Source organism: Dromiciops gliroides, chromosome 6, assembly GCF_019393635.1.
Source record: "Dromiciops gliroides isolate mDroGli1 chromosome 6, mDroGli1.pri, whole genome shotgun sequence".
Classification (NCBI taxonomy): domain Eukaryota; kingdom Metazoa; phylum Chordata; class Mammalia; order Microbiotheria; family Microbiotheriidae; genus Dromiciops; species Dromiciops gliroides.
Window position 1 is genome coordinate 221,966,082 of NC_057866.1, and position 14,634 is coordinate 221,980,715.

Here is a 14,634-nt window from a genome sequence, read left to right on the forward strand (position 1 = left end):
AGAAATGGAAGACAGACAGCTTCTAGCCAAGGGTGGAAATGCAGGGTGGGGAAGGACAAAGGAAGAGAAGGGTTTCCAATCTATTCCTACTGCATGGGCAACTAAGAAGGGATGGGGGGGGGGCAGCTAGGTGGTGCAGTGGATAAAACACCAGCCCTGGATTCAGGAGGACCTGAGTTCAAATCCAGCCTCAGACACTTGACACTTACTAGCTGTGTGACCCTGGGCAAGTCACTTTACTCCCATTGCCCCACAAAAAAAAAAAAAAGAGGAAGGGATGGGGAAAGTTTTAGATAATGTTTAGAGTCTCTTTCAGATCCGAGAATTAGAATCCCATGAGAAAGTTTCTTGCCTCTGTCCATAAATGGTTTAATCATTTAATCATGCCACAGTGGTGGGATCTCTCTGTGAAAGTGGAAGAAAAACAGCCCATACGTGTCTGTCCATCCCTAGCCTTCTATAAGTTCGTCACAGGCAGGAGTTCACTTGACAGGCAGGATGCTTCCCTCAATTTTTCCTGATACGATGAGGCTACCAGTGACATACTCTATCTACTTCTTCTTCCTAAGGCCCAAGCATATGAATATGCATGGATTTGAGTATCTCCTTTAGTACTATAAAGATAACTGACTAAATTCTCTATTGACATGGTATGTGCCCCACTTCTGGAACAAAGACTACATTGTTGTATTGTTGTTCAGTCACTCATGAGTCTGACTCTTCATGATCCATGGACCACACCAGATCAATATTGTCCATGGGGTTTTCTTGGCAAGGATACTGGAGCAGTTTGCCATTTCCTTCTCCAGGGGATTGAGGCAAACAGATGTTAAGTGACAGCTAGTAAGTGTCTGAGGCTGAATTTGAACTCATATCTGCCTGACTCCAGGTCAAGTGCTCTATCCATTGATCCAGATAGTTGCCTCAAAGACTGCATTGAAAACCATTAAACTGTATGGATCAATTAATCAGTCAATAAACATTTATTAAATACCTACTGTGTACCAGGAATTATGCTAAGAAATGTGGATGTAAAATGTCTCTGCCCAAAAGGAGCTTATAGTCTAATAGAGGAATATACAACCTCATAGATATCTATATCTAGACGTAACATCTGTGTAATTATTTTGCATTTCCCTATTATTAGTTCTCTCAAAACTTTAAGATATCATTTAAAGATTCCTTAATAATACTCTTGGGGGTAGGGGGTTAAAACCTCTTCTTTTCTCTAAAAGTAGCCAAGAAGATGATCACTAATAAAACCCAAGATGTGTCGAAAAAATCAGGAGAATGTTATGAAATAGGTAACATTGCCTGGTTTTGTTCTTGTTTTGCTCTAGACTTGTGATTTTACCAGAATGTGGAACTGCTACAGTTGATCAATTAATATGTTACAGTGAGAGGTCACAAAACTTGTCCTTAGTCACACAACCAGTATGTGTTTGAAGCAGGACTCGAACCCAGCCCCACTGCCTCTCAACCTGGTAATATGAAGGACACTTAGAGGGAAGGCATAAATTACTTCATCTCAAGTATAGTTCTGGATACTATGGTTTAGGAAGGATATTCATGGGCTGAAGAGTGTCTAAAGAACCTGAATTGGTAGAGAAAATGTCCTTCCCTAAATACTGATGAAATCCTGTATTTAGTCCCTATCCCCTTTCCTCCTGAATCCTAACTTCTTTGGTATTTTCAACTGAGTAAACAGAGGCACAGAGAGGTTAAGTGATTTTCTCAAAGTCATTGAGGAAATTCCTAGTAAAATTGGAATAATAATCACTGCCTAGAATGGCTCTGGCCACCGAGGCACCGCGTGTAATGTTCCAGGTAATGACATTGACATTAACTATATTACCTCATAATGTAAATTGTAAAAGCCCTGGTACAAGAGACTTCTCCCATTCCAACACATTTTAACTATTTTGATTAAAATAGTCACTCCATGTACTCTTTGGGTCTTTGCAAAATAGAGGAGCTAGATTAAGTGAGTTCTCCAGTTCCTTTCAGATATAAAATTCTCTGACCTGTGAATCTCCCCTTTGCTGGATTTCACCATGCCTTCTTCATCTTGTCAACTCACCCTCCATTTTACTTTATATTTTTTCCCTAAGTATCACAGAATGACAAACTTCAGCCCTGGAAGGAATGTTTAAAGGTCAGTCACCTACTCCAACCCAGACACAAACAAAAATTCCTTTTCCAGCAAAGTAGGCCAGTGCTCATTTGGTCTTTGCTTGAAGACCTCCAGTGAGGACACAGGTATTGCCTCCAGAAGCAACCTGTGATACTTAGGGATAGCTCTGATTTTTATAAAGATGTTTATTATATTAAACCTAACTTTGCCTTTTTTGCAATTTTTACTCATCACTCTTAGGACCTGCTGGGTCCTAGTATAATAAGCTTAATTCCTTTTCTTTCCAAACACTTGAAACCAGCTATAAGGTCCCACCCCTTATTTCCCCCTAAATAGTTGAATGATGTTTTTCATGTTCATTTTTCTTTCCAATGCAGCTTCAATTTCTCTCATTGTCTTCGGAATTGAATCATGATCATTACCCATAGTCATCAGACAAACGTGCTGAGCCTCTCTACAAAAAATAGATACCAGTGCTTTCACTGACCACTTTCCAGGACCACTGAGAAGAAGCCACTTTGCAAACCTCAAAACACTAGAGAAATTTGAGTTGTTGTCATTCTTCTTATTATTAGAAACAATCCACCTCTTTTTTGGATCATCCAGGTCACCAAGCTAGACCACAGACTAAGATCCTCCATCTTGATGAAACATTTTTTGTCATTTTTATTGCTTAATGGGATTTTCAGGAAAGAGAAAAAAAAAAAGATTTTTCTCCAGATAATATGTGTCAAAATTTCTCCTTCAGAAGGTTTGGCAGAAGCAAAGTGATACTGCCATCTGTTGTTTAGAATTGGCGTAGAATCCGCCTGCCTACCTCCTCTTTCCTCTCCTTCCTTCCCCTCCTTCCCCTCTATTCTCCTCTCTTCTTTCCTATTTTCTTCTCCCCACTTCTTATTTCCCCTTCCCTCCTCACCCCTCTCTTCTCCAAAATTCTCCCTTGAGCTTGCTAGTTGTGGGGAAGTCAAATTTACTTAGTTCTTTAATGGGGAAACCAATGAAAGGTCATTTCAGTCTTGATAATCAAGAGTTAATTTCAGAACAGTAGATGGAATTCCTTATGAATGACTCAAAACCTTGTCTTTAGGCCATGGCTCTTCACAGGAAATGGCCCAAAGTTTTCTGGTTTAAAGACTGACAAGCTAACCATGCTCTGTGGGCATTTTTGCCAAAATGGTCCAATGCTTATGCACTTATGAAATGAATGGGATATTTGCAGTTTTTCACGAGACAGCAAAGGTATGGTTCCTTCACTCAGGTTCATCTGAAATAAGTGTTCTAAGTGTCAAGAGGCCTGCACCTACTTCTGGCCCCTGTGACTGGCCTGGCCGGGTTCTTGTAATATAAGATAAGATGGGCTTTATTGGTTTTTCTAGAGTGCAAAAGGTGTTCTTGGGTGTGTCACAATGATCGCTTTCTTCCTACACTCAGCATTTCTCTTTCTATGTTATGCTATATCTATAATGGAGAAGAGAATCAGATATCATGACTTACTTCATCTCATGCTGAGCAGTTTACAAAGCACTTTCCACACAACAACTATTGAAAGGAATAAGTGGAAAAAAACTTTTAATAAGTGTTTACTATGCTCACAAAACTATGCTAATTAATGGGGATACAAATTGAACAGCAAGACAGTACCTGCTCTTGAGAATCTCAACTTCTAATAGGAGAGAACACATATTGAAAGGTCAGGAAAAATGGAAAGGCTTTGTGGTCCTTAGAAGGCAGTTTCAGATGACAAAGCCTAGGAGTCTTTAGTGAGCAGTGACCAGGCCCAGAGGTCCACTACCATCTTGTAGGAAGTGTAACGATTGGAATGATGCCACCTTCTGGAGACTTACTGTAGAAGAGCTGCGCCATGAGGTGAACGTCTCTGAGGGCAAGAGCATGAGTCTTTTCTTTGGCGTCAGGAAGTGACGTTGGCTGGTGGGAAGAGGAAGGGGGAGCCGGGCGCTCTGCCTTGCTCTCTTTTCCTGGGGATGCTGGTGGAGAAGGGAGCTAGAAATGCGCTCTCCCTTTAATAGATAGGAATCTAGGCCTTTTCTTCTCTCTTTATGAAATTCTTATTCTCCTTAATAAATGCTTAAAAGTCTAACTCTTGCTAAAGCTTATAATTTATTGGCGACCACTCATTAGATATTTTAGACAGACTAGCTAGAATTTTAGCCCTTAACAGAAGGATCATGGTGGGTGACTCCCTGTTCATCCAAGCATTCTGAGTAGCTATGTCCTCAATCAATCACTGTTGGGAAAGGGGATGGAGTCCACTGGATTGGCTTGGATTACCTCCAGTGGTTTGACTGAGATGGGGCAGCTTAGCATCCAGCTGGGAAAGAATACCCAACATCTGGGGGGAAAAGGACAATGTAGACTCTGTAGAGCAAAGGGAAGATCTCTCCATGGCCAGTTCCTTTGAGCCATTAGGAGCCTATGGAATCTGGGTGGCTACTAGCAGGTTGGGATAAAAGAAGGAATGAGCATGAGAGGGCACAAGGGTCCAGCCAGACCAAGCAGGGAGCCTTCTGGAGACCTACATTCATTTCATAAGCACATAACAATCTATGTGCACCATCCCCTGGGATCTGAGTAGCTACACAAATCCTCACCACATCCATGGGAAGGATGTAATATTAGTTGATAATTATGTAATGTTGGGTGGTTAAGAGGGATCTTGTACCCAATATTTCATCACATCCATAAAGTCAATACAAGTTATCTGAAGCAGTGAGATGGTAGAGTGTTTAGGAAGTTGGACCTGAGTTTGAATCCTACCTCATATATTCACTTAGCTGTGTGACTTTGGGCAAGCTGCTTGACCTCCCTCATCTTCAAGTATATAGGCAAAAACGAAGTATATAGGCAGAACCATAACACATCAGTACTTGAAGGGTCCTCAGAGAACAACTGGACCAGCCTGTGTATTAGCAGTAATGTCTCCTACATTGCTAAAGTGTGGTCCTTCAGATTCCTCTTGAGGACCTTCATCTTGGGGAAATTCCTTTCCTATGGTAGCCTGTTCCACTTTTGGTCAGCATCAATGATGAGGCATTGTCTCTGTATCTCCTGTCTCCCTGCTCATCACCCCCATTGTTATTCCTGTTTCTGACTTTTGTGGTCAAGAACAAGAAGTTTGTTCCCTCCACACAGAGGCCCTTCAAATCCTTGAAGATAGTTACTGTGTCCTCACTGAGTATTCACTTCTCTAAGCTAAACATCACCAATTTCTTCAACCAATCCTCAATCACACATAGAGATTTGAGGCAAATATTTAAACAAAGCTTTTTCTTGGCTTCTTCACTTTACAATACTCTTGATTACATGGTAGTGAGAGGATTTATGAGAAAGGCAAAAAAAAATTGTTTAATGAAATTCAATAATATGAAAGAAATCCAACTCTTCACTTCTGTACTAATCTGTATGAAATATGTCCCTACCCCAGTGTCAGGGTAGAGGTATAGGGAAAAGAAAGAGGTGTTAGAATAAATTCCCTCCAAAATGTTCTTAGTACACTGAAATAAAATCTTTTAAAAGTATTTTGTCGCCTCAATGTATGCCCACTCCATCAATACTTTTCAGGTGGACAGTTCATCAATGTTGATGCATCCATGAAGACCAAGAACAGCCTCTGAACTCTTAATGAAATAAAGTTCTCTGAAGGGTGATTGAAGGTGAGAAGCTAGGTCTTTATCATTTTAGCCACTTATTCTCTACCAAAATCTACACAAGCCTGACACCTGGTGGTATAAAGTTGCTCCATCGAGAAAATTAGGAAAAGAGGAGTTGGAAGAACAAAAAAAGAAAAAGAAAAGAAAAAGAAAAACCCTAGAATATGTTGTGCAGGATAGTCTATAGCCCCTGCAGAACAGGGCAGCCTACTCCAAGACTGATGTCCTTCTCATGTCCTTTTCCCCCAGCAGTTGGAAAGAACTTCACTCCTACAGATACATGTAGACAGAGTTGGCCTTAGGAAAAGTAACTATGAAATCAGAGATGTATCTTTGGGGCCCCCCAGCTCTCTTTTGTATATCTCTTTTCCCCCTGCATCCCACCTGCTCACTCATTTCCCCCTCTTTGTGCAGTGATTGGTGGGTTACCACTCCCAGAGCATTTTCATCAAAGCTATGGAATTTTTTTTTGTTTCTTTTTTTCTTTTTTCTTTGTTTCTTCTTGCAGAGAGTTTAAGTCAAGATTATAGGATAGCATCAGAATGGGAAGGGGTCAAAGAGATCATCTGGTCCAGTCTCTGCATTTTATACAGAAGGAAACCATGGTTGGAGGTCACATAACTAGATAGTGGACTTCAATATGTCCCAGTCCAATGACTTTTTCTCTTGAGTTGGAAGCAATAAGACTAAGGTTTCTTTTTTTCTATGCTCTTATGAACTCCACTCCTAACACAGGGAATGCTCAGGAATCAAGCTCTACTTATGAGAATGGTTTTCTGCAACTGGGCTTGAGCCTCTAGTTCCATATAAAATATTCCGTTTGGCTTTAAAAGTCCTTCAAAAGGGGGCAGTTAGGTGGTACAGTGGATAAAGCACTGGCCCTAGATTCAGGAGGACCCGAGTTCAAATTCAGCCTCAGACACTTGACACTTACTGGCTGTGTGACCCTGGGCAAGTCACTTAACCCTCATCTTCCAGAAAGAAAGAAAGAAAGAAAGAAAGAAAGAAAGAAAGAAAGAAAGAAAGAAAGAAATACTGTGAGTGACCACACCACCATGGAGGTGTTTCCTAGCCATCAATTTTTAAACTGGCTTCTGAATTAATAATTAATAATGATCCTAATAAACAGCTAGCATGTATACTGTACTTTTAAATTTCCAACGTATTGTTGTTGTTCAGCCTTGTTCAACTCTTCATGACCCTTTGGGCATACCAAGCCTTTCTATCCTCCACTATCTTTCAAAATCTGTCCAAGTTCATGTTTGTTGCTTCCATGATACTATCTATCCCTCTCATGCTCTGCTGTCCCCTTTTCCTTTTCCTTTAAAATTTTCTCATCGCCCAAGTATTCCAATGAGTCCTGTCTTCTCAACATGTGGCCAAAGTTTTTAAGTTTCAGCTTCAGCATTTGACCTTCCAGTGAACAGCCTGAATTCATTTGTTTATGTATTGACTGATCCAATCTCCTTACTGTCCAAAGGACTCTTCAAAGTCTTAGCCAGCACCAGAAATCAGAATCATCAGTTCTGCAGCACTTAGATATCCATCATAGCTTTGACTAAAGGGACCTTTCTCAGCAAGGTGAGATTTCTGGTTTTTTTTTTTTTTTTTTTTTGGTATGCTGTCCAGATTTGCCATAACTTTCCTTCCAAAGAGCAAGCATATTTTAATTTCTTGGTTGCAGTTGCCATCTGCAGTGATCTTCGATGTTATCTAACTTGATCCTCACAACACTCTTGTGTGATAGTTGCTATTATTATATCTATTTTACATATGGGGAAACTAAGACCGAGTGAGATTTAGTGACTCATATATATGGTCACATAGCTAGTAAGTATCTGTGCCAGGATTTAAACTCAGGTGTGCTGGACTACAAGTCCAATACTTTATCCATGGAGTCACCAAATATAGGGTTATGTCAGGGATACTTTGTAGGCTGCCATAAGTTACCAACACTGACTTGCATGCAAGTTGTTTCTATCATTCAGCAAATGTTACATTGAAAAATTATCATTCGATAATGTACCCACATTGGAAACAACTTTATGGAAAATTTTTGAGAGGATATAATTGGAAGACATAGATGGGTTAAAACTTGCACAAATAGTGGGAATACTTTCATCAATGTGATCATTGAAGGAAAGAAGTCAGACAAGTAGAGTAAATAATTTTGGAATTATTTAACATATTGCATCAATATAAATTGGAAATTAAAGTCAATAGAAAAATCTAACTAATTGTTACTAATCTAACTAATCTAACTAATTGATACTATTTTAGTGTATTCCCATTTTTTAAGGAAAAGAAATGTTTTGACTGGATTCAACCAGTTTTTAACTTGATTTTTTAAAAAGCCTGTTTGTGTATATAAATACATCATTTCCCACCCTCCCTTGGGCCAGGTTCTTCTTAACAGCTACAAATCATTATATACCCAGTCTCATTCAATTTAAGCAAAGTCAAAAGGTTAAAAAATAGTCCCAGTGTCAAAAGGTTGAAAAGTTGGTGCTTTATTTGCATAATAACAAACAACCTAAAAAAAATTGACATGCACCTTAAAGATTAGAAAGTTCTTTACTAATATTTAATCTTCATGGTCCAAAAAAGTAGGTCTTCACAGATATTATCACTTTCATGTAGAAGAAGAAACTGAGGGCTAGAGAGGTCAAGTAAACCCATGGTCTTAGCATGAATAAGGACCAGAGGCAGAACTGGAACCCTGCTCTGTCCATCTCTTTCTACTCCAGACTGTTTTCAAAGAGCAGTTTACAGTTAGCCCTGGGGGAGTGGCTTTTGGATATGGGATGGGGAAGGAATAAATTAGGAAATTAAAGTAATATAAAAGCAAAACATCAATTTAAGTTAACCTTGCCTTTTAATTTGTTTAGAAGCCATTTTACTGTCATCTTTTGAAGTTCTTTATTGTTGTTTTTGTTTTGGGGTTTTTTTTGGGGTGAGGCAATTGAGGTTAAGTGACTTGCCCAAGGTCACACAGGTAGCTAAGTGTCAAGTGTCTGAGGCCAGATTTGAACTCAAGTCCTCCTGAATCCAGGGTCAGTGCTCTATCCACTGAGCTACCCAGCTGCCCCAAAGTTCTTTTTAATCATTCAATCAATAGCATTTATTTAGCACCTATAATGAACCAAATACCGTGCTGGACACTGAACAAAGATAAAAGTGAAATAGTATTAGGAGCTTTCATTTTAAAATGTGGATTAGCTTATTTAGAAAGTAAAGCAGAACCAAACAAATTGTTTTGGGAGCAAATATGTATATGCTAAAGAAAGACTGATTGGCTTCTCTCCCCATTCCCAGGACCCAAATAAAGTTTGAGAAAGGGAAGTTCCAGTGGAAAGAACAAAAAAGGTACCTGAAAACATCATCCCTTTCTAGTCTTTAAAAATCAGTCATCTAAAAAAAAACAAAAATAAAAAAACATCAGGGGCAGCTAGGTGGCGCAGTAGATAGAGCACCAGATCTGGAGTCCAGAGTACCTGAGTTCAAATCTGGCCTCAGACACTTGACACTTAGCTACCTGTGTGACCTTGGGCAAGTCACTTAACCCCAATTGCCTCACTAAAAAAAAAAAATAAATAAAAATCAGTCATACTTATATGAACTGATGTATAGTGAAGTGAGCAGAACCAAGAGAACATTGTACAACAGAGACAGCAATATTGTTTGATGAAGAATTGTGAGTGACTTAACAATTGTCAACAATCCCAAAGGACTATTGATAAAACATACTATCCACCTCTAAAGAAAGAACTGATATTGATGGAACACAGGCTGAAGCATGCTATTTTTCACATTCTTTCATTTTGTTCTTACTCAAGTTTTCTTGTACAACATGACTAATATGGTAATGTTTTACATAATCAAACTTATAACCCGTAACTGATTGCTTACTGCCTCAAGGAGAGGGAAGGGGAGGGAGAGAAGGAGGGATAAAAATTGGAACTCAAAACTATAAACAAAAATCTTTATTACTTTAAAAAATTTTTTTAAATCAGTCATAGTGCATTGGATTCAAACAGAATAAGTGATATGTCCTACATGGCTGTTTGATAGTTATCCTGTGTCTTGCATCATTTCAAGCTCTTTCCCATGTGTTACCAAGGAGGATATCCCAGCCTGTACAAATTCCTGGACCTTGAAGGAAGATTCTCCAGGTGAAGGGCTCCTTTGCAAAGGATCTGCATCACTGAGAGCTCTCATAGCTCCTGTCATACACATTGGTCCTGTCGGGGATATCTCAGCATGAGCCTTCTGGGACCTAATTGGGTTTTCCACTGTTGGCATCAGGCCCAGCTATCTGCCCTCCCCAGGAGACCTACCAGCTGCCTGTTTGGTATTCATTGTTACCTCAATGCCAAAGGAAGTGTTTACAGCTTATTAAGTTGCCAAAGAAAAAGAACAAAAAAGGAAGACAAAGCAAAAAATTTAATGTGAAAATGCACCCTAGGTGGGAGATTTCCACTGAGGAGAGCATTTACTTTGATAGAAAGGCTCAGTAAGAAAATCAACCAAAATCAGCACTCAAATGGTAGAGCTGCCTCTGGGGGCACACAGAAGGGATGCATATTCTTAGTACTGATTCTTTTTTGCCTTTTGCTTTATTTTACTCTCCTGAATTTGTGTGTGTGTGTGTGTGTCCAAAACAGACCTGCATTTTACTGACAGATGTGTTGTCATTGACAGGCCCTTTAATTACTGAATTATCCAGATGGGGAAAGGGTTTGCTGACTCACAATTAGAAGTTTGATTCGATTAGAGCTGGAATAGAAGAAGTAAGGCCCTCACAAATTAATGACCTGACTCTTGAGAAAGAAAAAAATGTTCTTTCAGATTCTTTCAACAATAAGGCCACCATTTGCCATTGCCCATAATTGGCAGTACATTTCACCAAGGAAGAAAATGTGGCCTTTGAGGGATGCTGGCAGATGGTGAGTTTTAGAGTATGATATTGTATTATAGACAGGTCCCTTCTAATTGTGGCAGGGGGAAAGAATGGATGGGTGAATTCCCCAGAGATTTCTCATTTCTTCAGAGTTCCATTAAATCTCCTCTCTGAGCAGACTTTTGACTGGAATTTATGAGGCTGGTGACTGAAATCATTTGAGTTGGACGCCGTCTTTCCAGGCTTCTTCACTCTCTCTTGTTTAGGTGCTAACAAGAGTAAAAGGACAATAAATAGAGGCCAAACTAAGCCCAACCTCAATAATCTACTCTTGATTTTACTAAGAGATGTCTAGGTTGTACTTTGAAAGTGATTGGTCATACTTTCTGCTTGGTGTTTCCCTTGAGAAAGATGGTGAAATTCTATGGATTTAAGAGCTACTGAGAAATCTGATCATCTTTAGAGCTAGAAGGCACTTTAGAGATCATTTAATCTCACCTTTTAATTTTACAGAGGAGAAAACTGACCCTTAAGTGATCCACTCATGGTCACATAGGTAATAAGTACCAAGACTAGGGCAGCTAGGTGGCACAGTGGATAGAGCACAGGCCCTGGAGTCAGGAGTGCCTGAGTTCAAATCCGACCTCAGACACTTAGCACTTACCACCTGTGTGACTTAAGCAAGTCACTTAACCCCAATTGCCTCACTTAAAAAAATAAATAAGTACCAAGACTTGGATTCAAAACCAGGTCTTCAGATTCCAAATCCACTGCTCTTTCCAATACATGGAAAAGTCATTCTCTTCTATCCCATCTTCTCCAACAGATTGACCCCTCTATCATACTCATTCATTCACTTATCTTCAACCTCTTACTGTCTAGAGGTTGCTTCTCTACTGCCTACAAACATACTCTTGTCTCTTCCATTCTCAATAATCCCTCCATTGACCAATTAATCTCTACTAGCCATCATCCCACTCTTTTCTTTTTCTGCCTAAACTTTCTGAGAAGGCTAATCTCTGCTTTATTATGTGTGTCTGCTTTCTTTCCTCCAACTCCCTTTTTCATTCCCTGCAGTCTGGCTTCAGACATCATCATTTGACTGAACTGTTCTCTCCAGTTACCAGTGATCTCTTTTTTTTTTTTTTTTAGTGAGGCAATTGGGGTTAAGTGACTTGCCCAGGGTCACACAGCTAGTAAGTGTTAAGTGTCTGAGGTACCAGTGATCTCTTAATCACCTAATCTAAGGGTTGTGGTTTTTTTTCCTCAATCCTCATATTTCTTGACTTCCCTATTGCCTTTGACACTGTATATCACCCTCTTCTCTTTGAAACTTTCTTCTCTCTAGGTTTTTGTGACATTGCTCTAAACTTGGTTCTCCTCCTCCCTTTCTGACCACTCCTCGATCTCCTTCCCTGGATAGATGTTCCACAGGCATCTGTCCAGGGCCATCTCTCTTTTCCCTCTAAACTATTTCACTTTAGTGATCTCACCAGCTTCAATGGATTCAATTACCATTTCTGTGCTGAGGATTCTTAAATTTATTTATCCAGCTCTTTCTTTGTATCATTAGGGCTTATCATATTACCTGGCACATAGCAAACATCTCTTGATCTAATCAAATCTAATCACCTTTTCTCAAACCTCAACCTTGATCTTTCTGAAAACTTTGCACTGTTAATCACCTTTTTCTCCATGATATTCTTTTCTTTATAGGTTTTACTGACACTTCTGTCTTCTGATTAACCTCCTATCTATCTGACCACTCCTTCTCTGTCTACTTTGTTGGATTTTCATCCAAGTCATGCCTGCTTACCATGTGTGTCCCAAAAAGTTTTGTCCCAGATCTTCTTATCTTCTTCTATGCTACTTTACTTGGTGATTGCATCAGCTTCAATAGATTCAATTATCATCTCTATGCTCATGATTTTCAAATCTACTTATCCAGCCCACCAGAGAGATAGAAGCCAATTAAAAAAAACCTACCCAAAACTCTATGGATAAGGGGAGAGCTTATGACCAAACAAGGGGCAGAAGAGATTGCAAGAAGTAAAATGAATAATTTTGATTCAAGAATGGATTTTTAGGAGGCAAAGTCCAAAAACAGAACCAGCAATAAAAATCAAGGTCTTAGATATCTACATACAGCTACAGAAAGGATGCAAAACAAAGACCTATACATAGAAATCCTAATATGCAAAGAGTCACAGTTGATGGGTGGCATAGGACCTTTGTGCAGAATATGACTTTGGAAATGTATATGTTATTCCTTGGAAGTAGTATAAGTAAATAAGGAATGGGACCTGGGTGTTGTATATCTCCAGTGTGTAATTGTCAAGAAAGCTCTGAGGAGAGAGAGAGAGAGAAAGAGAGAGAGAGAGAGATTCCTGTAAAGGACATTGCTGATAAAGTTTATTAGTCAATGTAACTCCAGTGCTTGCTAGTGAAAACATTTAGAAGTTAAGTGGTTTCTGTTTGTTTGTTTGTTTGTAGGGGTTCAGTAGGTGCTTAATAAATGTTGACTTGTAACTTCTTGAAATCTCTTATGTTGGTGGAGGGGTTAAGATGGTGGAGGAAGGTAGTGACTTGGCTGAGCTCTCCCCAAGACCCCTCCAAATACCTTCAAATAATGGCATAAGACAATTCCTGGAGCAGCAGAACCCACAAAAAGACAGGGTAAAATAATTTTACAGTCAAAGACAACTTAGAAGTTCGACAGGAAAGTTCTGTTTTATCCAGGTGAGAGTTGAGTGCTGCCTAGCACAGGCTGCACCAGCACAGATCCAAGCCCAGCACAGACCCAGCCACAGACTTAGCAAACCAGGAGCAGGTCTTGGGAGCCTCTGAATCAGCAGTGGTAGCAACTGTTTCTGGAACTCAGCCCACAGATTGTAAATGGGTCAAACAATTTGCCAGAAGGTAATTACAGGGATCTCTTTACCATACTGAGGTAGGACCCTGTTGTTTTACCCATCCTCAGATTCAGGTCACAGTCTTGGATGTCAGTTCCAGGTGGGGGAGGAGCACAAGCACACTAAAATAGCTTGCAGCCACAGTGGAGCAGGATTCTGTTCAAAGTTCCAGGGCAGAAAAGAAGGCGTGTGGTTGCTTGCAGACCAGAGCACAAGCCAGGAGAGTAGTAAACTTACCTCTCCTTAAATCAACCCACCTTGGAAAAACTAAAAACTTACAAATACATAAAAGTATCTCTGAAACAGCTGCATAAACCCCCTGAAGCTTGGGACAGTGTGCCCAACATCCTGGAAGCGGTGTCCCACTTCACAAAGAGTTAAAAGTCAAGAAATAGGCTGGGGGAAATGAGCAAACAGAAAAAAAAAATGTTGGCCCTAGAAAGTTTCTATGGTGGCTAGTGTAATGATTGGAATGATGCCACCTGCTGGAGATTTACTGGAGAAGAACTCCACCCATGAGGTAAAGGTTTTTGAGGGCAAGACCATGTGTCTTTTCTTTGGCATCAGGAAGTGACGTTTGCTTGTGGTAGGAAGAAGGGGGAGCCTGGCGCTCTGACTCTCTTTCTTTCCTGTGGACTCTGGCAGAGAGTGGAGCTAGAAATGTGCTCTCCCTTTAATAGATAGATGAATGTAGGCCTTTCTCTCTCTCTTTACCAAATTCTTATTCTCCTTAATAAATGCTTAAAAGTCCAACTCTTGCTAAAGCTTATAATTTATTGGTGACCATTCATTAGATATTTTAGACAGACTAGCTAGAATTTTAGCCTTAACACTAGGAAGATTAAAATACATCCTCAGAAGAAGATAACAAAGTCAAAGATCCTACATCTAAAGCCTCCAAGAAAAATAGGAATAGGTCTTAGGCCATAGAAGGGCTCAAAAGGGGATTTGAAAAAATAAGAGAGGTAGAGGAAAAAATGGAAATAGAAATGAGAGTGACACAAGAAAATCATGAAAAAA